At 39.4% G+C, this 26,694-nt stretch overlaps 1 long non-coding RNA gene across 2 annotated transcripts in view; it reads right to left on the minus strand.

The window, feature by feature from the left end:
* Positions 1–8,316: 8,316 nt before the first annotated feature.
* The window catches only part of LOC309864299, a 140,084-nt gene continuing 121,706 nt past the window's right edge, over positions 8,317–26,694 (minus strand). For both annotated transcript variants that reach the window (XR_014311445.1, XR_014311446.1), the window contains one exon: positions 8,317–8,675. This is a non-coding gene — a long non-coding RNA (uncharacterized lncRNA). The remainder of the gene's footprint in view (positions 8,676–26,694) is intronic.

Here is a 26,694-nt window from a genome sequence, read left to right on the forward strand (position 1 = left end):
GCCATTTTGCTGTAAAGCTTAAATTGACCTTGCCCCCCCCCCCCCACCAGGGCAACTTATTTAAAAGCAAGTCCCAGAAACCTGTCCCATGTAACAAAGTCCAAGTACAAGGGTGGGTCAGGCCAGGTGGAGGTATTCAATCAGTGGGGGTGCATACTGTCTCCTAGCTACCAAGGAGTATGGGCCCCACCTTTTGGGCACCTTTTGGGCACCAATTCTGAACTAGGTGATAGGCTGGTTCAAATGTCTCCTAGGGTAAATGGTAATTCAATTGGTCACCTAGCATCACTGTGGAGTTTCCTGTGTGTGTATTGGCCACCTGTGTGTGGCCAGGCCCAACCACATTGCCTTTGCTCTATAAAAGTTAGTCTGGAAAGCAGGGAGGGGTCGTCCTCTCTGTAGGGGTGGCCCCGACCTGTCTGTTTGACGGTCGGTCTGATTCCTGATGCTTGGCATGAAATTTTGCTTGACCTTCACTTTGTATCAGTCTCGCTCCTTTAATCACGAACCCATTATTGGGGTACCCAATTTTGGGGGACCCAACACTATAAAAGCTTCCCAGCCTCTGCCCCCATTTTACAGTTCTCTGAAAAGACACTGTTTACTTCAGGAAGTGTAAAGTTGGTTTGTATCACCTAAATTGTGCTGTTTTTGTTATTGTTGTTGTTGTTGACATACTTGTGGTTATTGTCTGAGGACTATCACTGTGAGCTGAGAGCCGCACAGATCTCTGACAATTAGTTTGGTAGGTGTTTATTGCTGTCTTTATTTTTGTCAAGACAGATGACCATTGGCATGTTTGTTTTCTCTAGTTATGTATCTGCTCTAGTTTTTTTTTTTTTTTTTAAGATTTTATTTATTTATTTGACAGAGATCACAAGTAGGCAGAGAGGCAGGCAGAGAGAGAGGAGGGGAAGCAGGCTCCCTGCTGAGCACAGAGCCCGATGCAGGGCTCGATCCCAGGACCCTGGGATCATGATCCGAGCCGAAAGCAGAGGCTTTCCCCCACTGCGCCACCCAGGTGCCCCTCTGCTCTAGTTTTTAATCAAAGATGTCTTCTTAATTGTAAGAAATACTATATAATACTATCTTTTCCCCAGAGCAATTGCCCACTGACAGAGAAGATATATCATGAGACAGTTATAGTGACTTAATTAAGACTTAAAAACGAATTGGACTTGGGGCTCCCTGGTTGCTCAGTGGATTAAGCCTCTGCCTTCGGCTCAGGTCATGATCTCAGGGTCCTGGCATTGAGCCTGCATCAAGCTCCCTGCACAGCAGGGAGCCTGCTTCCCTCTCTCTGCCTGCCTCTCTGCCTACTTATGATGTCTCTCTCTCTCTCTGTCAAATAAATAAATAAGACATTAAAGAAATGAATTGGACTTGCAGGAATCACATTAACATCTAGCACATACATATGGAAGATGGTAGCACAACTGTGTGTGTGACATCTTAAGTATTCGGTTAACAGCCATCTAGAAAGCTGAGAATCCTTTACAGTAACAGCCTAGACTCAGAGACCTACCTAAAGATATTTAGCTGAGAATTTGAAGAAGAAAACACTATGAAGTTCACTTGAACTTTATTTCTTTGAGTGGTCTATAATTCTACTGATGATTTGCTGAATTAAAAAAAAATGATAGGTTTACTGTAAATAGGATTTTGTTTTGAAACACGAAAAACATGAATTTCTAGTTGCTTTGGAATCTGATTTTTAACTATGGTACACCGATCTAAGTCTTGGCAGGATGCTAGACATAATTTGAAACCATGAAGGTATAAACCCAAGGGAACAATGTAAACAATGTGTGTAATGCTTGAATTATGCTCAAACTGATCAGGGGATAGCTAGGGGGATTTCTTTATTAAAATTATTGAACAGGAAAGTGTCTTCAACCATAATAAAAAAGGCAATTCACAATTACTGTTCTACTTTTCCTCCACTTTCTAATCTTATTTTAGTGCACAAGCAGTTTATAGCAAAACCTGCTTTTGCATCTCCTGAGTTTTATATATTTTTACAGAAAAGAAAAGCCATATTGGAACAAGTTGCTCTAAATTTAAATGAATTAGTCTTATTTCTGGCTTCTCTACTTCCATTAATATTAAAGGGAGTTTTAGATTTATATAGAATGAAGAGTGAATTCTCTTATTGTCAAATAATCAGGGAGGTGACACTGTCACCTCGAGGGGATGAAATATGTTATATTATAAAAGTAAAGTCTTTTTTTTAGGCAAATCAGTATTTTAAACCCACTTTAAAAAATTTTTTTATTTTTTATAAACATATAATATATTTTTATCCCCGGGGTACAGGTCTGTGAATCGCCAGGTTTACACACTTCACAGCACTCACCAAAGCACATACCCTCCCCAATGTCCATAACCCCACCCCCCTTCTCCCAACCCCCCTCCCCCCAGCAACTCTCAGTTTGTTTTGTGAGATTAAGAGTCACTTATGGTTTGTCTCCCTCCCATTCCCATCTTGTTTCATTTATTCTTTTCCTACCCTCTTAACCCCCATGTTGCATCTCCACTTCCTCATATCAGGGAGATCATATGATAGTTGTCTTTCTCCAGCAAATCAGTATTTTAAAAGTGGAATCAAATAAAACGTATTTTAACCATTTTTAGATTAATTCAGCTGTTAGGTTACCTAAAATTGAATTTCTTAATATAAGAAATATAGTTATTTAAAATAAAACTGTAATTTTGGAACTTATATACCTAAGAATCCTGGAATATAAGCACACACACAAAAATAACAATTTTTTATGGATTTGGATAAAATGCTACTATTTTTTTCTCAGGATTTTCCTTTTTAATTCTAGATTTTTGTTTTGAAAATTAAAAGTTAAGAAGGTCTATAGAAAAAAATGTCACAAATGAACAAATAAGACAATGTGTGAAAACACTTTTAAATTAAGAACACTGGACCCACACCCATCAATAATTTAATTGAAAACCAATTTCACAAATAGCTGCTATTATTTGCTTATTTCTTCATTTACTCATTCAACAAGTATGTGTTCAGTAGTAGGGATTCTGCAGTGTGCTTAGGATTCAACTCTGCACAAGGCAATAGGGAAAACACATATCAGGTTTTGGAGCCCGGGTTTGAATCCTGGCTTTGTCCTTTGCATATTGTGTATCTTTGGACAAATTATATGACCTTTCCATGCTTTGCTTTCTCATTCAGTAAAATGGGGATATTAATGGTACTTAACTTATAGAGATGTTTTGAGGACAAAAGTATGTAATTATTCTAAAACTTTTAATATAGAAAGTGCTTGCAAGGGTGGCTTGTAACCTTGGCTGTGCATTAAAATCACCCAGAGAGTTTTTTAAAAATATCAATGCGCTATATTCAGCATTACAGCTTTGCAAAGTCAGAACAGTGAGTTGAGCTCTGACAGCTGACTAGGAGTGTCATAATGAAGACATTCAAGTCTGGCTTCTTCCAACTTCCTCAAGAGCCCCATATAGGCTGGAACCGTGCATATGAACTTTGAATAGTCATAACTTTATTCTTAAAAGAATAGAAAGAACCATTTTCATTAGATCGAGTCACAATGTCTGAGGAAGAGTCAAAGAAACTGAGTTGTTCTCCATCTTGCCACGAATGATCGTTTATTCCAAGTGGACACTATTTCATCGCATACTCCACCTGAGGAGAGATTTACCAAGGATTCAGTGAAAATTTGTGTGAGTCATGTGGTCTGTAGCCAAACATCACTAACGCCAATGCAAACCGCCTATTTTGGCACCGAGAAACTTCCTCGGGTCCTCCTTGACAGAGAAGATTTTGCCTACAACATGCCATGTGCTCTGGATGATGCCACTGAAGCCTTGGGGACAGAAATAGAAGGTAAGGAAATTAGGAACACAAGCTCTTCTGTGCAACTCCCAAGAGCCACAGGTTCAGAAGCACAAGTGTCCCAAGTCCAAGGCAAGGCTGGTACTGCTCAGAAGGAAATGGCTGCTTATTGGGCTCTGAATAAATCCTCAGTGGTCAGTACCTAGTTCCCTAGCACCTTTGGATCAGGAACTGCCAGACATTATCCACCAGAGGGTGGGGGAAAAGAACATTATGATTATCTTTCTCTATTCCCAGATACGTGGTGAGCCACTGAATTAGTTTTCTGTGGCTGCTGCTTCAAATGATCACAAGTTTGGTGGCTTAAAACAACATTGTTTTCTTAGTTCTAGAAGTTGGAAGTCAGAAAATGGGTCTAATGGGCTAAAATCAACGTATTGGCATGGCCACATTCTATCTAGAAGACCTAGAGGAGAATCCATTTCCTTGCTTTTTCCAGCTCCTAGAAGCTCCTCACACTCCTGGGCTTGCGACTCTCTTCCATCTTCCAAGCCAGGAATTGCATCATTCTGACCTCTACTTCCACTGTCATGTCTATTTCTCTTACTCTCCTGCCTCCCTCTATCCCTTTTAAGGGCCTTCATGTTTACACTGGGCCTACCCAGACAATGCAGGATAATTCTCCACCAAAAAACCCTTAACTTTATTATATCTGCCAAGTCCCTTCTGCTATGTGAGGTAATATACTCTCAGGTTCTGGGATTCAGATATGGGCATCTTTGGGGAGCCATTATTCTCTCTACCATACACAGAATGGGACAAAACACTGAACTATAAAGGTCAAAGAAGTTAACTTTCAACAATGTAGAGAGAATAGGGCAAGGTGACCGGAACCTTCCCCTCCCTATTCTTTGCTACATGTTGACTATGGCATGTCTAGAAAGCATAGTAGTTGAAATAATCGTTAAAGTGGAAATACCAAGAGACATACAGTTGGGTGATTTATGTAAGAAAATCTCTTAGCTTATAATATTTAATAGTTTTTTTTTTTAATCATTCAGAAGAAAGTGAAATTCTTCCTCTTACAGTGTCACTGCACGGTGCGAGCCAGGACAAAGTCCAACATGTATGTTAAAACCTTCTTTTATCCTTTTGCTCACTTTTGCAGAAACTCTAATTGAAGAAAATTTCCTGACAACTGTTTGGTTTCTTTCTTTCTTTCTTTCTTTTTTTTTTTTTTTTAAAGATTTTATTTATTTATTTGACAGAGAGAAATCACAAGTAGGTAGAGAGGCAGGCAGAGAGGGAGAGAGGGAAGCAGGCTCCCTGCTGAGCAGAGAGCCCGATGCGGGACTCCATCCCAGGACCCTGAGATCATGACCCAAGCCGAAGGCAGCGGCTTAACCCACTGAGCCACCCAGGTGGCCCTGTTTGGTTTCTGAACCCAAACTGTATTTCAAAATAATCCTCACCTGTGTCTGCCAGCACATGGGAAGCAGATGACAAAGATTCCCAACCCTTCTTCCACTTTTAAATCTGTTTTAGAAATCCTTAATAAGACAGAGCTGTCTTACTTTAACAGTTGTGAGCCTTCTTTATGAATGAATGATTCCTTTGTGGATTGTCTTTTGAACCAGGTAAAACTGTCTTCCAAGAGCCTATTTTCAAACAGCAGGTCTGAAATACTTCTGTTTTCTTTTTAAATGAATTTTTCTCTACTGAGCCATGGCAGTCAAGGCAGAACAGCAAATCGAACTAGCTATTCTGAATAACTATTTGAATAGCTTCAGAACTAATGTGCTTTTTCTAATGTCTTCAGGAGAGCAGTATATCTTACTCCCTGCATGTGGTATGCTATTGTGTGCTGTGAGGGCCCAGATTAAGATGCCCGGTTCTCACACTGTACAACAGTATCTGTATGCACCCTGGAAGACATCAGATGTAGGGTAGAAAATAGCCAATGAAACTGGGAAGATGCTGTTAAACTTGTGAAACAAAGAGAAAACTAAATTTAAAAAAAATCCTCACCTACCTTTAGTTCATTTGCCTCCCAGCACCCCACCCCCCCATCACGTAACTGAGCCTGATAGAAGTAACTGTCCTCCCTGGATCCCTGGGTCTTCCTCTGTATCATCAGGAAGCACCCTCCAACTGTCTCAGGCCTGTGAATCTGTGTGAATGACCCTCCTCCTCCTCCTCGTCCAGGAAGCCAGCTATTTATTTTCATCATTTCTTCTTTGAGGCTCTGAGTTCACCTTGAAAAGTCCAGAACTTGGGCCATCCTTTCCCAGTGCCACCCTTGGCATCTGCCTTTGGAGAAACAAGGTTTGTCAGTCCTAGCCTCAAGAGCTAGTCCTTCACCCCGTCTCGGAGCTCATTCTACATTCTGACTTCCCATACCCAGGCTCCTAGGCAAGCTTGCTCAAGACAAACATGAAATTAAAGTTTCCTGACTTAGAATTCAAGTTGCCTTTGTTTACTGAAATTTAAAGTTTGGTTTTTATATGCTTTCTCAGAAATACAATGCTGTCCTGGCTGAAACTCTCTTGTCTGATTTAGAAGAACATTTTAAAAATTAATAGAAACCAATGAGACAAGAGATATGCTGTTGTTGGAAACCTTGGAACCTGGAGCTTGCTGCTACTGGCTCTGCTTTTTCTTCTCAACTTCCTAGCCCAGAGAAGTTAAGCATGTGCACTTGTACCTGCCCGTGTGTCTGGCACAGCAAAATGGAGGTGGTGTTTAATGGAGCAGTATTTCAATGAGCGACTGAAATCTTGATGTCTCATTCCCCGGGGAGCAATTCCCACACAGACCGTGTGTCTGAGTGGAGGGAGTAAGGCAGGATTCAGGCCTCTGTGTGATGCTCAGTGACATATAATCCTGCTGCTGCTAAGGAGGAAAGTACCTGCTCAGGACATGTGGCCTTCTGGGCTACCAAATCTTCAGGTTTTTGCCAAACCACAGCTGCAGAAAGGGACAGTGCGTGAAGCGCTGATTGCATTCTTTGATTTTAATAGAGGTCTTGGTCTGACACCAGGAATCGAATAGGACAGAAATGCCATCCAATTTACTTGACAGCCTCTGTTTTTTAAAAGGCTTGTAAAATATTTTTTTAGTCATAAATCTTTCAAAAGGCATTGACAATAACCATACCCACATGACTAAAAATCCCAGGGCAAAAGCGAGTTGCTGGCCAGCTGTTAACAAATGAGGGAAGACCAGAGCGTTAATAGGTGGAGCAAACTGACGCCCAAAGGCTATAATAAAACTTGACAGGTCACTGTTAAAACTACACAACCTCAGCTTCGACCTGTCTTTAATTCCTAATGTAACTATATCAAATATTTATAATCATATTCTTGCTCTAATTATTTCTTTTCTCCTTTCTCCCTCTTTTCCCAATAGGAATCAGTTCAGTTCTTTGGCCAAAATTTAAAATGTGAGGTATCACGTGCAATTAGTGAATAAAAAGATACCTTTAAGATCCAGCAAGATGTAATGACACAGCACTTTTTAAATCACTGCATAGGATTTCAAAACAAAGTTCAGGCCCTCCAGGAAAATTGGTACCATTATAACATTATAAAGCTATATTATTATATCCAATAAAATGCTATATTTTTTTAAGGAACAGTCATCTCTATTTATATTATTTTTATCCAATTTAAAGGTCAAAGTCAATAGTAGGGTAGAAAACTAGAAGAGAAGACAAACATTTCTGGAACATTTGCATTCTGACCACCAGGAAGAAAACTAGATTCAAAACAATGATTTCTAGAAAGCTAAACTTAATTGAAGGTTCTCAGGAAAAATTATTTAATGGTGGTTCTGTGTAGAAGTCATTATTGGGCGTGGTGCATAAACAATGAATTCTGTTATGCTGAAAAGAAATTAATAATTAAAAAAAAGAAGTCATTATTGCATCTTTGAATAAAAATATAGGTTTTCTTTAAGGCCTATTAGAAGAAAGTGAGTAATTAGAGGAAAACAGTAAAAATATCACTATAGTAATATAGAATTATCCTGAGTCAGTGATGGCATTCATTTCCCAATTAGGAGTTGTGTTGGACATTCACTAGCCTTTATGATCAAGAGTTGTTTTGTGTCATTCTGTTCCTTATTTGATTATTTTTATGCTGCTAGAATAAATGAATTTCCCTGATTACTTAGCACTGACCAGGGCGATCATTTGTAGAGGAATAGTTTCCTAAGTGCAGACCACTAAAAGATGCTTGGTGTACATACATGCATTGAGGGTATGCATTTGGGTAATAAAAAAAATTATTTATCTCAATTGGAACTTGGGTGAGGAAACAGTAAGAATAATGTAAGCACTTGGAAAATTCTCAAGGATTTAAGTCATTCAAAAGAGAGACCATGAAGTCCCTTAACCATGGTGATAGTATGCTAGAAAAAGTTGGTAAAATACTGTGTAGGATGGGCTATAGCACCAAGAGTGCTACACTAGTCCACAAAGTTCTTAAAAAATAATCATATTTTATTCTCCTTTACTTTAAAAAGATTTTTTTCTCAATTGTGTTATCACTGCAATATAAAAAAAAAAACACATTTCCATTTTACAAGGTTCAGTAAGATTTGCCCTGTGTCAAATGTATTTTTCTGACCTTCAAATAACTTGCAAAATGACAGCAATGGTTATTACATGGCCTCAGCCATAGGTGATCAGAATCATAGCTTATGAGATCAGACCTCGGACCTCAGAATGCGCAGAACTGTGGGGCTGTAATAGTTCTTCAACCCAAATTGTGTTCTCCTCTCCATTCTACAACTTCTTTCCAAATTCTTCTGTCATTCTACCTTCTCACAAGGTCAGGGACTCCACTGGAAATACATGCTGTGAAGAAACCACACAAGGGCAAACTCATTAGTAGTCCTAAAAGTAGTGTCAGGAAAAATACCTGGGACTCTAAGTGGATAAAGTCCTGCTTGCTTCTCAGCCTGGTGCTGGAGCCTCTTCTTCAAAGCTAGATCAATGTGGTAGGAGAACTCACTATCTATCTAGGTCACGTTGCCTTGAATTAAGATGTAATTACTTTCCTGGCAGTGTACCCCTTACCAAGGATAAACAGGTGGGTGCAGTTGGCAGGAACTGATCCCTTTTTCTGACTCAGAAAGAACCTGGCACACTCCCCACAATGGCTGGCAATTCCCAGAAGCCCCAATCATCAGATAATTGCTTGATTGTGACTAGATTAGTCCTGGGGGCTAAAAGTGCCTGATAAGAGAAGGGGTATAGAAATTAGAACAAATTATTTTCTTGTTATATTTGGCATTTTAGTAGAAATAAAACCGGGATCACATTAGAATTTTAATGAAGAGATTTTTCACTTGAGTCTTAATTAGAATATCGAGATCTACTCTCCCATCACCTCTTTCTTTTGCCATACAGCTCTTCTAGAAATTGGTGCTTATTCACTGTGTGGCAAGGACCATACATGCTCACAAAAGCAAGCCTGTGAGTTAAACCTGATGGACCAGGAAAATAAGCAATTATTTGAAAACTTCTGACCTCTAATCTTTTGTGCTCTGCCCTGCTCAGATAACTCAGGTGAAGACGGGGGCTTCTCCTAAATTGTCTCAGAATTGCTTCAATTTCCTTCTTTCCCAGTGGAAATTTTGTTTTATGGTGCTTTTTCAGCTGAAAGGTGTTTCAAACAAGAATGAGGCTAGATAGACATCATCCTTGTGTCAATAGGGTGGGCATGAGTTTTCTGAGAGATTAGTGTAATTGCATGTGTTTCTCTTCACTGATCATTGCTGTCAACCCTGCAGAATGCTAATCTGGGGACTATGGACTAGTATAGCTTGAGCCCCATGCAACACTTGTATGGAGGAAAAGAGCCTGGAGAGAAGAGCACAGAACCTGGGGTCAGCTAGACCTGGGCTCCTTTCCTGGCCCTTCCACCTGCTTCCTGTGTAATCCCTCTAACTCTACTTCCTGCTTGGAGAGAGGACAAGCGTGATAGGATTGTTGTCACCACCAAACAAGATGGCCTGTATCAAGCAGCTAACAGTGCCTGGGAAATACAAGCAGGTAACATCTCATTTCCCTTCTTCACCACATAGGAAGGATGGCTATACATTCTGGGTTTCTTGTTTGTCAGTGTAATTACTAACAGTGCCCCCAAGTGTCGCATTTAAGATGATAAATTACACAGTAACTCTACACCCAAGTAAAGGGGTTTTGATCACATCCCTCTGTCTTTGTTAGGAAACTTTAATAATGAAAACCACTTTAGCCAGCTTAAGCAAGGAGGGGAATTCATGGGTAAGGTACAGAGGTAGTTCACCAAAAACAGCCAGACTTCACAAGGGACCACAACTCAGAAACCAAAGTCCCAGCTTTTCTCTCTCCAGAGCTGTCTGTTCTCTTGATTGCTTTCCCTTGCACATCTGGTTTTGTCATTTCTGTTTGGCACACTGGCTTTCCCTGCTGTAGCATGCACATGGCTACCATTATCTCTAGCTTTATATCATCTTCAACTCACAAGAACTAAAGTCAGATCTTGAACTTCGACTTTCATATTCCTGAATACAAGGATTCCTGGCTTTTTTCATATACACAAACACATTCCAAATGCATTGTTTTGGGTCTGGTATCTGCGTCTGGCTAAATCAGCTGTGACTGCAGGAAAGAGTGTATCATGTGGTTGGCTCCCTTATTTAACAGGTCTCTCTGAGCATTCTCACTGGGAAGGGAGTCTGGGAAGATTCTCTAACAAGGGGTGTGGGATGAAGAATGAATGGTTGATAGAGGAAAAGTTGACCTCTTTAGTAACTCCATCCCTTACATATATTATCCTGACATCCCACTGAGGTACTTCCCCAGTGTTGCTCAACGGAAATTATTTCTGCGTTCCCAGAATTCAGTCAAACTTATGCTTCTGGGGTCTCATTACTTCAAGTATTTTCTCTGGGATGGTGAACCTAAGCTAATAAATTCATCTGTCCTCAAGTCCTCATATTTGGCAGGGAATGTAAATGTTCCCTCACCACTACCAGTCAAGAGGTTTTTGTTTTCCCAGAGGCTTCCTAGGACAAGGTACCTTCAACTAGGACACCTGAAACTTTTCCAACAAAGTAGCTCATGAGGATTCACTGAAGGAATTCATATGCTTGGATTCATATGCTGGGATCGTGGCATAAAGCTAACATGAAATTTCTCACGTTTTAGCTTTTAAACTCAGTTCAGATTTGCATTTTATAAAATATCAATGTTTGTTTTGCTAACTTTTTCCATCATAATTTGGCATGAAATCCCTGTTCTTGAACAACACACCAGGATTCTTCCATAACTATCTCCAAGCACACTGCCACATACCGGCCAGGCTACGCATAACCTGGTCGGGCAAATGCGGGTTTAGCTCAGTGAAAGGGAAATATAATAGTGGAAATCTAGGCCCCAGAATAAATAAGTGCAAGATCCACTTAGGACTAAAGGACCTTTTTTTTTTTTTTTTTTGTCTCTCAAATCGTGCAACACTTGAATATGTGTAGGATTAAGTCTAAATGATATTCATCATTTGTTCCACTTTCTAGAGGTAGAAATGGCTTCTAATCTTAGCTTACCTGGGATCTTTTCTAACTCTCCAATTAGCTGCGGGATCTAGAGCAAGTTATTGAACTTCTCTTTGTCTGTTTCCTTATTTCTATGTCAGAAAGGTTATAAAAGGACTTAATGTTAAGAAAGTGAGTATTGAGTGAAAAACTGTGTCAACTCTCTGGTATGGTGTTTGGCACAAGTTCTTTCTGTTCATCTTTCTTTCCTATCATCCTTGAACACATAGATTGTTTTCTCTCTCCTTTCCAATTAACTCATAACACTTTGTTAATGTAAATATACTTGTCTCTTTTGTTAAAGTATCTTATTCTGGAAGGATAAAAGGAGAGGGAAATACAACAACAACAAACCAGGCAGAGCTAAAAATCAGGCTGGATTCCTGCAGATCCGAGGTTTGCCACTTGTTCCCTCTGTCCAAATGTAAAGGAAATGTTTCTTGTACTGTCACTCACATCCACCCTTTCTTCCTTCTTCTACTTTCACATACCATATGGAACCCAGAAATGAAAGGTTACCAAAGAAAGCTGGCACAAGCAATTTTAGAATTTAAGGCTTTAAAGGAGAAGTATCTGAAAGGACCACCCACTCCCAGAGAGGCTACAGATGATTTAGAGAAGGCAGTAGATCACCTTTGGGGATCTCTCTGGGCTCATCCCACCAATTTTATGCCTAGTTTCTACCTTTCTACCCAGTCCACGGTCTAGTATCTCTCCCCTCGATCCTCACATGCCCAGCTCTGACTCTTGGAAGCTCAGGCTGGTTTCTGCCTGTCCAGAAGGCAGGATGAGGGCAGAAGTGGATTTTGACTTCCTGTTAAATTCTCCCTGAATGAGTTCTCAGAGAACACTATAACATGGACTCAAAACTTGGGGCCCACAAAAGGAAGAAGCCCTTTCTGTAATCTGATAGATTTCCCCAAGTACTGCCTGTTACCTAAGTAAGGAGAGAGCAAGAAGATGCTGTAAGAACTACCAGGAGATCACAAAAAGAAGGGCACAGCACAGGACTACTAGAGTTTTTCCTTCTATTGTTTCAAGGAGGTAAAGAAAAAACAAACCCGGTATTTCCTTGATGGCCTTTAACCTCAAGGCCATCTTTGTAAATAGGATAGCATGTCAACTCTCTGGCATTCACTCACCTTCCTTCTCTGGCCCCGTACAACTGTACAAGGTGGAATCACAAGACAAGAGAGGCACAAGGAGAACCACAAACAGTAAAGGGTCTAATATGAGAAAAAGTTGGAATTATCTCAGTTTAGGGAGAATCGGGTATTTGTAAGTCAGCTTTTGTCATAAAAATCCTGAATGAACTCCTTCATGGCTTACAATAAGGAGGATTTATTCTCATACTCATGGATCTGGGAATCAGCTACGATCTGCTGATCTTGGCTGCAGGCTGTGGACTGGGTTCAGGCCTAGATCTACATGTGTTGATTCTGAAGCTGAGGCTGAAGGGGAAGTCGCTACTGGGAGTACCTCACAGTTGATCACAGGGGCTCAAGAGCTGAGTTGAACTGAGCAAGCACATGTAAAGGCTCTACCTGAGCCCACAGCCTCCAACATTTCATTGACTAAAGCAAGTCACACGGCCAAGCCTAAAATCAGTGGGGCTAAGGAATTACAGTCTACCCCAGGGAGAAGGAGTCAGAGGACTATTTCCTAACCAATAATCTATTCTATCACATCAGGTTTAGCCAGGTGAGTTTCCCACCACCAGTTCATCGGAACGAAGCAGCTCAGAGTTGGAGAAATTAATTGTCATCTAGCACAAACTCCCTTCCCCAATAGAGGGATATCTTCCATCGCATTTTGAGAGGTGGCCGTGGAGTCCCAGTTTAATACATCACTCAATCTAGAACTTTATTGTTGAGAAAGCATTTTATAAAGGTCTCATGTTGGAAAACTCTTATTATACATAAATCGGCCTCCTTTCATTCATAGATCTTGATTCTAGATCTTGAAGTCCACACAAAGTATGCAGTCCCTTGTCTGTGTTGGATGCATGTTTCCTTCTCCTCATCCTCTTGTTTAACACTATTTGTCAGCTGTGTTCTCAAGAGGGACTGGGGAGAGCATCCATATTCCCCCTCACTGTCAGGATGGCTGGCTTCTTAGTGTAGCCCAAGGTGGTATCGGGCATTCTGCAGTCCCAGCGTGTTAATAATTCACCCCAGGATGCATCCTCTCACTCTCACTTAGCTGTGCCTAAATGTACTTTTTTTTTTTTTTTTTTTTTTTAAAGATTCATTTGTTTGACACAGAGCAGAGGGCAGAGGGAAAGGGAGAAGCAGGTTCCCCGCTGAGCAGGAAGCCCAATGCCGCATGTTGCATGGGGCTCCATCCCAGGACCCTGGGATCATGACCTGAGCCAAAGGCAGAAGCTTAACCAACTGAAGTACCCAGGCACTCCTATACTTTTATCAAGTAGTCTTCCTGATACTCTATTTCTGCAGGAAACTTTTTTTTTTAATTTAATGCATGGTTTTATACATATCCTGATTAATTCTTGTGTCAATTAGGATTATTCATGCTTTTAAGATATTTTTGAATCTTGAATTTGTTGTATTTGTCCCAGGTTTTTTCCCTTAACTTCTACAATTTTTTTAAATAACAAATTGTTAACTACAGGTACTATGTCATACAGATCTCCAGAATGTATTCATCTTGTGTAACTGTTAACTGTATACCTACTGAATAACAGCTCACCACTTCCCCCCTTCCCACTACCTCTTGGCAAACATCCCTGTTTTCTGCTTCTATTAGTTTGACTTATTTTTTTAAAAGATTTTAATTATTTATTTGACAGAGAGAGACACAGTGAGGAGGGGGAGTGGGAGAGGGAGAAGCAGATTTCTCACTAAGCAGGGAGCCTGATGGGGGGCTTGATCCCAGGACCCTGGGATCATGACCTGAGCTGAAGACAAACACTTAATGACTGAGCCACCCAGGCACCCCTAGATTGACTATTTTAGATACCTCATGTAAGTTGAATCATGCAGTATTTGTCCTTCTGTGACCAGCTTATGTCACTAAACATAAAGTGTTTCAGATCCATCTATGTTGTTGCAAATGATAGGATTTTCTTCTTTTTAAAGGTTGAATAATATTCCACCATATGTATTTCTTATGATTTCTTTTTTTTTCTTTTTAATATTTTATTTATTTATTTGACAAAGGGAGAGATCACAGGTAGGCAGAAAGGCAGGCAGAGAGAGAGAGGAGGAAGCAGGCTCCCCGCTAAGCAGAGAGCCCAATGCAGGGCTTGATCCCAGGACCCCGAGATCATGACCTGAGCTGACCGCAGAGGCTCAACCCACTGAGCCACCCAGGCGCCCCTCCTATGATTTCTTTATCTATTTGTTTGTCAGTGGACCCTTGTGTTGTTTTCATGTTTTGGCTATTGCGAATTACATTTTAATGAATATGAGAGTACAGATACATCTTCTAGATCTTGATTTCAGTTCTTTTGGATATATATAATATATATATAGCTATAGTGGGATTACTGGATTATATGATAATTCTATTTTTAATTTTTTGAAGTTTTATCTTTGTAATTTTGATCAATGTATCTTTATAGTTTTATCCAAATCACTAATAGATATTTTGAGCAGGGCTTTAAGTCAATTTTCAACAACATATTAAATATATACTAAATTCCAGGTTACTTGCAAGGTAGTAGGGATATGGTCGGGTGAGAAAAACAGCCAGGGTCCCCACTCTCATGGGGCTTACAATTTAGTGGAGAAAACAGACATAGACTATACAGTCATATATATAAATGTATATATTAAAAGAGGAAAAATAGAGGGTGTGAAGCCCCACACTTGACCTGGTGTGTGGATTCAAGACAGTTCCTTGAGCAGGTGCTGTTTGGGCTAGGATTCAACACGGTGAAGAGGGGAGGGCACTGTAGGCAAAGAGCTAGTGACAGAGCCTGCATGGTCAAGAGATGAGAGAAAGTAGTAGTGTTAGAGCACAGACATAGGGAAGTGGAATGAGGCAAGGGCCAATTTAGAAGTTGGGTCTTCATTGAGGGAGCAGTAGAAAGCTTTGAAAGTTTCAAAGCAGGGAAAAAGCACAGTACGATCTTTATTCTTAAGAGATCACTTGGTGGAGAGAGATTTAGAGAAGGCAAGAGTATTTATGGGGAGATCGTTCAGGAGGCTATTATAGTAACTCAGGCAAGAGATGAAAGCTGTTTGGACTAGGGTTCCAGCAGTGGAGATGGAGAGAAAGGGATGGATTCAAGAGGTACTTAGGAATAAAATAGACAGTCCTTATTGATAGCTTGGATGGGAGGACTAAGGAGAAGAGGTATAAAGGATGGAGCTTAGCTTTTCATTTTTATAACTACATGAATAGTGGTACCCTTGCTTATGACAGGGAGTACTGGAGGTACAACAGGTTTGGGAAGTGAATATGTTTGATTTCAGACATGTAGGTTTGGGTACTACTGAAACGATCAAATAGAGATGTTGAAACTAGAAACAGCAAACACATCATATATTACATGTCAGGTGCTATTCAAAATACTTTATATACATATGAATTAATTTACTCTTTGTAGTAATCCTATTTGGTGAGTACTGTTCTTAATCTCATTTTATAGTAGAGGTAACAGAGGCCACAGAGAGGTTAAGTAATCTTCCCAGAGTCATTCAGTGAGGAGAGAATTTAATAAGTTTGGAGCTGAGATGGAGGGTCTGGACTGAAATTATCCAAGATGATAATCCAAGAGGATGGCTGCACATTCTTTCAATGCATCCTGAGTCACTGTTTATAGACCACTCTTGATTATTTATTTTTCTAGGAAAGTATACCATTGTTTAATTCTGGTTCCTTTCACTATTAATTAAGGGCTTACTCTGTGAAATTCCATTTACTTGTGTATTTGTAGCCGTAGATAAGCAAATTTGTAAAAGAGTCACATTCTAACTTCTGAGAATTATCCTATGAAAGAAGTAGATCTTGAACATCTTCAACTGTTTTGGGGACAATCATTTTACTAGTCACAAATCTACCCACTATACCGGAGCCCATATTTCTTCTTCTTGTCATTTATCTATTCTTTAAAAAGTATTACTGGAGAAGTACTTAGTACAAGGCATTGTATAAAGCTCAGGCCTTGGGAAAGAGAAATTGAAATATGAAAGTGACAGCTTTGAGGTACTTATGGTCTATGGGAGGAAAACAGACAAATCATCAGGAAACCATAATATGAAAAATGTTACTCAAGAACAATGCTCAAGGAAGAATGCTATGAATTGAATGAGAAGTCTCACAATGGCCCTTAAGTGATGAGGGGATTTTGCTGGGTAGAAATGAGAAGGATTAAAGCAATAACAAACAGAAGCTATACAGAGCAAAAGAACATATCATGTTGTGTTTTGGTGGCATTCACATACCCTTTGCTTTGGCAGTCTGCACAGTGCCCGTTTAGACTTTTTGGAGAATAACTTAACCTAGAAATCCAAGCTGTCTCTCAGCACTTACTGCCTTCCTTCCCAAAGGCTCACAGATTGTTCATGGCCACAGAATCTCCTGATATGCGACTCCTCATCTAGAACTTAGAGGGACATTATATCCACTGTGATTGCTATAACTGCCCTTTTCATTGTTTTGGGCATGACATGCATATGGGATTTTTGAGTCAAGAACTAAAGTTTGCTTTTATTGAAAAGAATCTAACAACTATAAAAACAGAGAAGCAAAAAGTAGTTACATGGATTTCTGGATTTATTTTTCTGAGGATATGGCTTTGAAACTCATGCATAAAACTGACAAAACAGCTATTCAAAAGTACGTCTTCAGAAACAATATTCCTTAGTGAGTCCTGTGTGTACAATGGAGGCAGTCCTTTTCTGTGTCCTGGAAGGCAGCACTCAGTACTAGAAGGCTGTTACTACACAGTGGGTGCTGTACTAGTTCCTTTTACTTGATGATTCTTAATCCTTACAAAAATCTGGAGGACTGTGCTTTCCATTTACAGAAGAGCAAAGGGGCTTCCGAAAAGAGCAGAGTACCAAAGGTCATGGAACTGGGGTTTAACCCAACCTTCTAACCTAAAGTGCACAAATGTAAAAGCAATTAGACATTAGGTACTATTTCCTGTTCAGGCTTCCTGGCTCCACTGGTAGATTACTATGAACCTGTGTCCTTCTCGTACACTTGGGATTGCCCGCCACATTCCCACAGTGTCAAGAGGAGGCCCTAGACCTCTAGGCCTTTTCATTATTTTCTTATCCTGCTCTGGAGGTTTACTCTTGGAATTTCCCATTAACTCCTTAGAAAATCTTATCTAAGATCTTGATTATAAGAGAACATCTAGGTAGACTATGTCATTAATTAAAAACCAAGCATTTAGTTAGGAGCTCAACCTATAGAAGCCAGATCAGAGAGCTTCAAAAAGACTAAATAGCACCTTCCTTGCCTTAGGGAAAACCTGGTGTTTTACATCTATGCAGTTCATTTTGTGTCCACAAATATTTGTCAGGTTTGTATCATGTGCCAAGCACTGTTCTGTGCCAGAAGTCACCTGGAATGCTAAAATATAAAAGGCATAGTCCCTGTCTAAAGGAATTATGTTTTCATTGACTAAAGAAGATCGAATATTTACAAGATGCCATTAAATGAGGGTCTAAGGACTCTGGGAGTTTAAACTGGGATAGTCTATTTGGAAGAGAATTTTGCAGTATCAACTGACATTTTGTAAATGTATATACTCTTTGATACAGGAATTTCACATCTGTAAGTTCATCCATGGAACTGCTTACATACATATGCAAAGGTGTATTTAAATGTACATGACAGGTTTTTTATAACAGTAGAATGTCAGAAAGGAAATGTCCATCTAAGTATTGTATTGAAAAGAACAAATTATATTTTTATGTACCAACACGAGCTCTCTAAATATCATCTTAACATGTAATTCCCAAAACAATGCAGAGTATGGTTTCATTTATGAAAAACATTACCTTCTATTATGTGTGAGTGCCTACACACACATGCACACATGTATAGAAATGCCAAGTGAAAGCTCTGGGTGGACACACAACAAATTATTGATAGGACTTCCTTCTGGAGACAGGAATGTGATAGAAAGTCGGGGTAACGATGCACTTTTTGCTATACATAGTTCTATGTAATTTAAATTGCTTTTTATTACTTTCAATATTCATTTAAAATAGCTTGAAAGTTGTGCCACGAGAAAAGCACAGCATGCTGTAGGAATTTAGAATAGTAATCGATTCCTTCTAGCTTAGGGAAATCACAGAGGAAGAAGAGATACCTTTAGATTTAGGCCCCAAAGAATCAGAGAGGTTTTAAAACAAAGTATTCCAGATGATGAAATGAGAATGAAAATAAAGCAGGCTGTGCCTTCTACAAGGAGCATTCTGACAGCAAGTAGTAGATGGCCTGAATGCTGAGGGGTCCTGAAGGACTGAACTTTACGCATTAGCAACTCTAAGAAACTTTCCATGACCTTTAATTTAGATCTTTTATGTGTTTTCCTACTGTTTGTATTGTCCTAGGTGTTTGATGAGTATTTGTGGACAAAGTCAATTAAATTATCATTAATTATTTAATGCATACTGTCATGTGCAGATCTCCACTTATTAAACTCCACTATGATTTCCTCCTTAGTTGATGATTAGTCTTTTGGGACTAAGTAAGATGTCTCAAAACAAAACAGACCATCAGAAAATTTTGTTGAATAGATGAATATACCAATACACCAATATGAATATACCAATAAATAATCAAGTGTGAGATAAAATAATATTACATGAAGAAATGAAAAGGGGGTTGGTGCTCAACTATAGACAACAATGAATGCCAGACCAAGGCACTTGGAAAGGAAAGAGGGAAACCACTAAAATTTTTCTCCAAGTAATGGTATCATCACACCTGGCTGAAGGATGGAAGGGGAGAACAGTTAAAAAAAAACTCTTCAAATAGTCAAGATATGAGAGGGTGAATGCATAAAACTACCCAAATCAAATCAGACTTGATTTAGTTGGCAGAAAAAGCATCACAGTGAGAACAAATTGAGGAAACACAATTAACATTTTTATTACCATCTGTATACCATGGAGAAGAGTCCAGCATTTTCTTTAGGGGAGAGTGAGAGGGAATAAGAGAGTATCATCAAATGGAAAGCTGCAAAATTAAATAAATTACTGTGTAGCAATAGGTGAAGATCACCCTATTTCTTATTTTCCAGGACGTCCATGCACAAAATACAGGCTTGCCTGCTCACATTTACTACTTAGCAAGGATTCTGGTCCCAGAAAACTATGAAATGGTAAAAGACCTTTGCCATTTTAAGAAACAAAAGAAAGCAAGAAATAGGGGCAGGCTTTGTTATTCTAACAAGCAGGGTTACATGTATAAAGAGAAATGGAGAATTTAGAAAGCTAAGTAGAAGTCTGAGTTACTGAAGCATGAAAGTTCTAGGGCCTGTTGCAGCTTTCTTGACTACATGTTGCAGAAAGGAAATAAATAAAATGATGTCAGATGAAATATTTACTGTTTTGACTGCAGAGAACAGGAGGAATTGGAAGCTCTTTATACTAATAAATTCCAGGGACCACTTTCTGCTGTCAAATTTCAGTGGCAGCATTTGGCAAAGTGATGCATGAAGCCTTGGTGGCAAACTCTGCGGTCCTGAAGAGAAATCATGGAGTACCCAGGGAAGAAGAAGGTCCATTGGTAGACCTTTGACAGAATGACAATACTTTTCTCCTCAAAACAAGAAAATAAACTTAAAAAAAAATTTTTTTAAATGCAAGTGACTTTAGAAGTAGCTGAATTCATGTCCGATTTCCTCAAAGAGTGCAGGTATATAACAGGAGAGTTTTTTACTTTTATCTCTGAAAAGACACATTGCTTATATTCTGTTTAGCTTGAAGTGGAAAACTGGGTAAGTATAAATATAAAATAATGAGATAGATTTTTCAAGAAAACTTTAGAATCTATGCAACTGGTATTTAGTTGAGCAGCCAGATGAGCTCTTCCTTTGGAACACTCAGTTCACCTCCCCAGAGTCATTCCAGTGAGGAGGCCACTGCCCAGACCAGGAAGGGAATTTCTCCCTGGGAGTTGTCTCTAGAGTCAACTCACCAAAAATGCCAGAAAAGCAGCCCTGTAGCTTTACAATCCCGCTCTATATTAACCCTCTGTAAGTTTCAGTATGGTTTTCTCAGTGAAGCTCTGATGTTTCTGTAGGGCAAAAAGGGCAGGGAAGGAAAGAAGCACTCATTATTCAACAAAATAGGTGCTAAAGTGTGAAACCTTGGGACAAAAATGGCAAGCAAAATGACATGTTGAAGAGGAACCCACTGGGTCCTTTACATGATTCCTTATAGTATGATAAATTTAGAGGAGAAACAGCAGCCAGCCAGCCAGTCTCCATGGAGCAGGCTTCTGCTTTTGTATCTACACAGAAAACAACAGTTAACATAGCAGGTCTGAAACATCTATCCTTAGAAAGACATGCTTGCAAGGTTAGCCTTCAGCTGGCATCTGACAATTTGAATTTGGAAAGTATTTCCTTAACTGATGAGGGTGGTTTAATGTGGCTAAATTGTTTGTACTAACAATACCATTTATACTAAACACTGACTTTCTTTCTGGGAGTCTGGAATTTTGGTGTGAGCTAGGCAAAGAGTGCTTACCTGACCAGGGTACAATAAAAACATTGAGCATTAAGTCTCTAATGAACTTCTCTAGTAGACATTTCATGTGTTTTTACATCTTGCTAGATTAATTATGTCCTGTGTGTATCTACTGGGAGAGAACTCTTGAAAGCATAACAACAACCTGGCTTCCTCTAGACTTTGTCCCATGTGCTTTCTTCCTTTGCTGATTTTGTTTTGTATTCTTGTGCTATCATAAATCATAGCTATAAGACAACTATAGGCTGAATCCAGCCTGTTATTTAGCCAATCACCAAACCTAGGAGTGGTCTGTGGGTACTCCCTGCTCCATCTTTTTTTTTTTTAAATAAGATTTTATTTATTTATTTGAAAGACAGAGATCACAAGTAGGCAGAGAAGCAGGCAGAGAGAGAGGAGGAAGCAGGCTCCCTGCTGAGCTGATGCTGGGCTAGATCCCAGGACCCTGGGATCATGACCTGAGATGAAGGCAGAGGCTCTAACCCACTGAGCCACCCAGGTGCCCCTCCCTGCTCCATCTTTAGTGTAATCTGTACTCTATACTTATGATTAAATTGCCCATTTAAGTTTTTATTTAGTGCCATTATCAGGAGCTCATCTAATGGGACTTTCTAGAAATAGAGCATCAGGGTGATTTCTAAATAGAAAAAAAAGAGATAATGAAGGAGATAATAGTTTGTCCAGATCCCATTGACTCTTGGAGTTTTATATATGAGGTTCTCATTTTCTTTTTGTTATATTTAGTGTCAGTTAATATTACTATAGTTGCTGTTTAGTGTGTGCTTTTTATAATGTCATACTCAACTCATATAAAGAACCCAGACACGGATGCCTGGGTGGTTCAGTAGGTTAAATATCTGATTCTTGATTTTGGCTCAGATCATGGTCTCAGGGTAATGGGACTGAGTCCCTTGTCTGGCTCTACCCTGGGTATGGAGCTTGCTTGGGATTTTCTCTATCTCTCTTCCTCTGCTCCTCCCCCACACTAGATATGTGTACACATGCTCTTTCTCTTTACCAAAAGCAAAACCAAAACCAAAATCCGAATCTGATTAAAAAATGGGCAGAGGATCTGAATAGAAATTTTTCCAAAGAAGACATACAGGTGGCCAAAAACACATGAAAAGATGCTCACCATCAAAAATCATTAGGAAAATCCAAATCAAAACCACAAGGAGGTATTGCCTCACAGCAATCAGAATGGATATCAAAAAGACAGGAAATAACAAGTGCTGGTAAACACCTCCACGCTCATAGCAGCATTATTTGCAATAGCCAAGACATGGGAAAAAAATTTAAGTTTCCATCAATGGATGATGAATAAAGAAACTGTATGATGTGAGATATATATAGATATAGGCATACTGTTGAGACCTACTGCTCAGAAAAAAAATACTTCTTTCAAATTATTACAGCTCACTGACAACCCATCAGATCACCCAGGACTCTGATGATGTACAGTGAGATTCATGTTGTGTCACGCCTACTAACACAACATCCATTCTGTAGCCATGGATCAAAGAGTCATTTTGACATTCAAATCTTACTAAGAAATACATTTTGTAAGGTTGTAACTGCCACAGGTAATGATTCCTCTGATGGATCTGGGCAAAGCAAGTTGAAAACCTTTGGGAAAGGATTCACCATTCTAGATGCTTAAGAGCATTTGTGACTCATGGGAAGAGGTCAAAATATCAACATTAACAGGAGTTTGGAAGATGTTGATTCCAACTGTCATGGATGACTTTGAGGGTCTCAAGACTTCAGTGGAAGAAGCAACTGCAGATTCGGTGGAAGTAGCAAAATACAAAAAAACTAGAATTAGAAGTGGAGCTTGAAGATGTGACTAAATTCTGCAGTCTCATAATCAAACTTGAAGGGATGAGGAGTTGCTTCTCATGGACAAGCAAGAAAGTGGTTTCTTGAAATGGTATCTCCTCTTGATAAAGATGCTGTGGAGACTGTTGAAATGAAAAAGGGTTTTAATGCTACATAAACTTAATTAATAAATCATGGTAGTGCTTGAGAGAACTGACTCTAATTTTGCAGGAAGTCATACTGGGGGTAAAATGCTATCACACAGCATCACATCCTACAGAGAAATTGCTCATGAAAGGAAGAATCAATTGATGTCACAAATTTATTTGTTGTCTTATTTTAAGATATTGCCACACCAACCCCCACCTTCGGCAACCACCACCCTTGTCTGTCAGCAGCCACCAATATTGAGGCAAGACCATCCACCAGAAAAAGTTATGACTTGCTGAAAGCTCAGATGATGTTTAGCATTTTTTAGCAGTATTTTTTAAATTAAGGAATGTGCATTTTATAGACGCACTTAATAGACTATAGCATAGTATAAACATAACTTTTATATACAATGAGAAACCAATTTATATGACTTGCTTTACTGTGATAGTCACTTTATTGCAGTGGTCTGGAACCAAACACACACTATCTCTAAGGTATACCTCTAATAATTGAGATTAACTGAGCTCATCAGGGTGGGTAGGTCTTAATCCAATATGACTGGTGTCCTCATAAAGGGAGAAGATTAGGATATAGACAGAGACGGAGGAACACACACTTGAAGACAAAGCAAGAAGGTGAAGATCTGCAAGACAAGAGAGACTCCAGAAACCAAACCTATTAATATCTTGATCATGAACTCTACCCTCCAGAATTGTGAGAAAATAAATTTCTTTTGTTCAAGTAACACAATCTGTTGCATTTTGTTATGGCAGCCCTAGAAAACTAATAAAAAGTAAAAGAATAATATGGTGGTACCTAGAACAGAATATATGGACCAAAAATCTCCCCCTCCTCCCCTCCCCATCCTCCTCTCCCCTCCCCCTCTTCCTTTTCCTCCTTCCTCCTCCTCCTCTTCTTCTTCCTCCTCCTCCTTCTCCTCCTCCTCTTCTTCTTAGAAAGCAGACTGTCACATGCACTGCCTCATTTGGATGTGTCTGGAATCTTGGAAGCTTGACTAATCTACCTTCTCCTACAAATGGACCTTGAGAGCTTATTTAGAGGTTCTAGCAGGGAAGTACAGCTACTCATATACTCTTGACTTAAGAATGGTCCTCTTCGGGTGCCTGGGTGGCTCAGTGGGTTAAAGCCTCTGCCTTCGGCTCAGGTCATGATCTCAGGGTCCTGGGATTGAGCCCTGCATCGGGTTCTCTGCTCAGCAGGGAGTCTGTTTCCCCCTCTCTCTCTTTCTGCCTCTCTGTTTACTTGTGATCTCTGTCTGTCAAATAAATAAATAAAATCTTAAAAAAAAAAAAAAAAAAAGAATGGTCCTCTTCTTTGGGGGAAGGTTGTCTTCTTTGACTAAGTAAACAGCTTTGGGAGGGATGAACATGGAGTGGTGAGGGAGGAAGGGACTACCTGCCTAGCCAGCCAGATAAGCTGAATCTACCCTGGCCATCAATGGGGTGACAGTTGTTGTAGCAAGATTGCCCTCACATCCCATATTTTATTGTATTTATGGAAGAGCTTGAAGCATAGTTTTATGCTGAGAGAAAAGAGTTGGTAAAGCACACTAGACACCCAGTCCAGGCTATTTTTTTTTACATTATCTCACTGCTTCATCTCATAAATTTCTAGGGTATAACATGACAAGATTCAGTATACTCATTTGGCTATGTCAATGCAGTAAGTATTTGTTAATCATGAGATAGTGGTATTTTTCTAATCTTGGTAAATCAGTCTAATCAATGAACTAAGCTACCCTTGAATTGGTAGATAGGACCTGGTGACTTACAGGTAAAGAAAAATTTAAATAACCCAATGCAATTTAAGCTATGTTAGGTAAACATTTCACCTTTTTATTCATGTTTATTCAAATTTCCAAATAATTTGCTGTTGAGTAGCAAAATTATCTTTAATATTTAATCAATAAATTTTAATTTTTTTCAGTAAGTAGATTCTATCTGTGTAGCAGCTTATGGCTAATTTTAATAATGGGTCACAACAGAATCTGGTCCAAGATGGCAATTTAGGAAGGCCCTAAACTCAACTTCTTCACAGACACAACAAATCTTTACCTATTTATAGAGGAATTTTTCCTGAAACAGAATTGAGGACTGACTGAAGAGCTTCTGCACAAAAGACAGAGAGACCACAGAGAGAACAAAAAGAGAGATGGAAGCACAATAATGAAGTGAATCCCTGTTGCTACAAACTGCAATGAGGAGGGATAGCACTGAGGGACCATGATCAGATTCATTTTTTCTGGGTCACAGAAAAAAAGGAAAAAAGTTTAAAAGAGCAACTATAGTATAAAGAAATCAGCTCCAGAACCCTGGCAAACAGCAGGGGACCTGGTGCTAGAACTGTCTGGGTTGGGAGGCTGGTGAGCATGACAGTTTATGTACAATTTCCACCTAACAACAGCTTGGAGTAGGTCCTGGGTACCATGCCTAGCCTACCAGCTCAGTGAGCCCAGGGCCCTTAACCTACTCCAGCCCCAACTGTTACATGAAGGTGGCCCTAGGACAGCACATACCAGGACATTCCTGGTCAGTGCTTACTACAGCTCCAGTCACCTCACCAAGGTGACACAGGCAAAAAGCATCTTGGAACATGCCAAGCCCATACCACATTAGCTCCAGACAACTTGCCATGGCATTCCCCAATGCAGAGCACCCTGGAAACCCCTGCTTTCACTTTAGCTGTTCTGCCAGGGTGCCTCCCTGAATGGAACACCCAGGAAACTTGAGTTGAAGAATATAATATGTTGAAGAATATAATAAGAACAACAACAAAGTTAGAGGGAATCAACAGTGTTTAGAGGATTCAAAAGAACAAATCAGTGATCTATAAGACAGGGCAATGGAAAGGACCCCAGCTGAATGACAAAAACAAAATAGAATTTTCAAAAGGAAGATAGGTTGAGGGATCTCATGAATAACATCAGGTAAACAGACAGCCACATTACAGGTGTCCCAGAAAGAGAAGCAAGAAAGAAAGGCACGGAAAAATTATTTAAAGAAATAATAGCCGAAAACTTATCTAATCTGGGGAAAGAAAAAGACATCAAGGACCAGGAAGCACGGAGAATTCCAAACAAGATAAGCCCAAGGAATTTCCAATCATGAAACATAATAATTAAATTGTCAAATTTAAATTTAGAGAATGTCAAAAACAGCAATAGAGAGGCAACAAGTTACATACCAGGGAAACCTCATAAGGTTATCAGCTGATTTTTTCATCAGAAACTTTGCAATCTGAAGAGGGTATTATATTCAAAGTGCTAAAAGGAAAAAAAAAGCTACAACCAAAATACTCTACCAGGCAGTGTTATCATTCAGAATGGAAGGAGAAATAAAGTTTCCCAGATAAACAAGAGTTAAAGAAGTTCATCACCACTAAACCAGTCTTACAAGAAGTTTTAAAAGGGCTTATTTAAGTGTAAAATAAAAGATCATAATGAGAAGGAAATTATGAAAAGCAAAATTCCATAAGTAAAAGCAAACATAAAGAAATAGAGCAGTCATTTATAAAGCTATCTGAAGGTTAAGAGACAAAAGTAATAAAGTCAATTACACCAAAAAAAAAAAATTAGGGGACTCACAAAACAAAAAGTATATAAGACATATATATGAAAGAGCT

The sequence above is a fragment of the Mustela nivalis genome, assembly GCF_964662115.1.
Source record: "Mustela nivalis genome assembly, chromosome: 5".
Lineage (NCBI taxonomy): Eukaryota > Metazoa > Chordata > Mammalia > Carnivora > Mustelidae > Mustela > Mustela nivalis.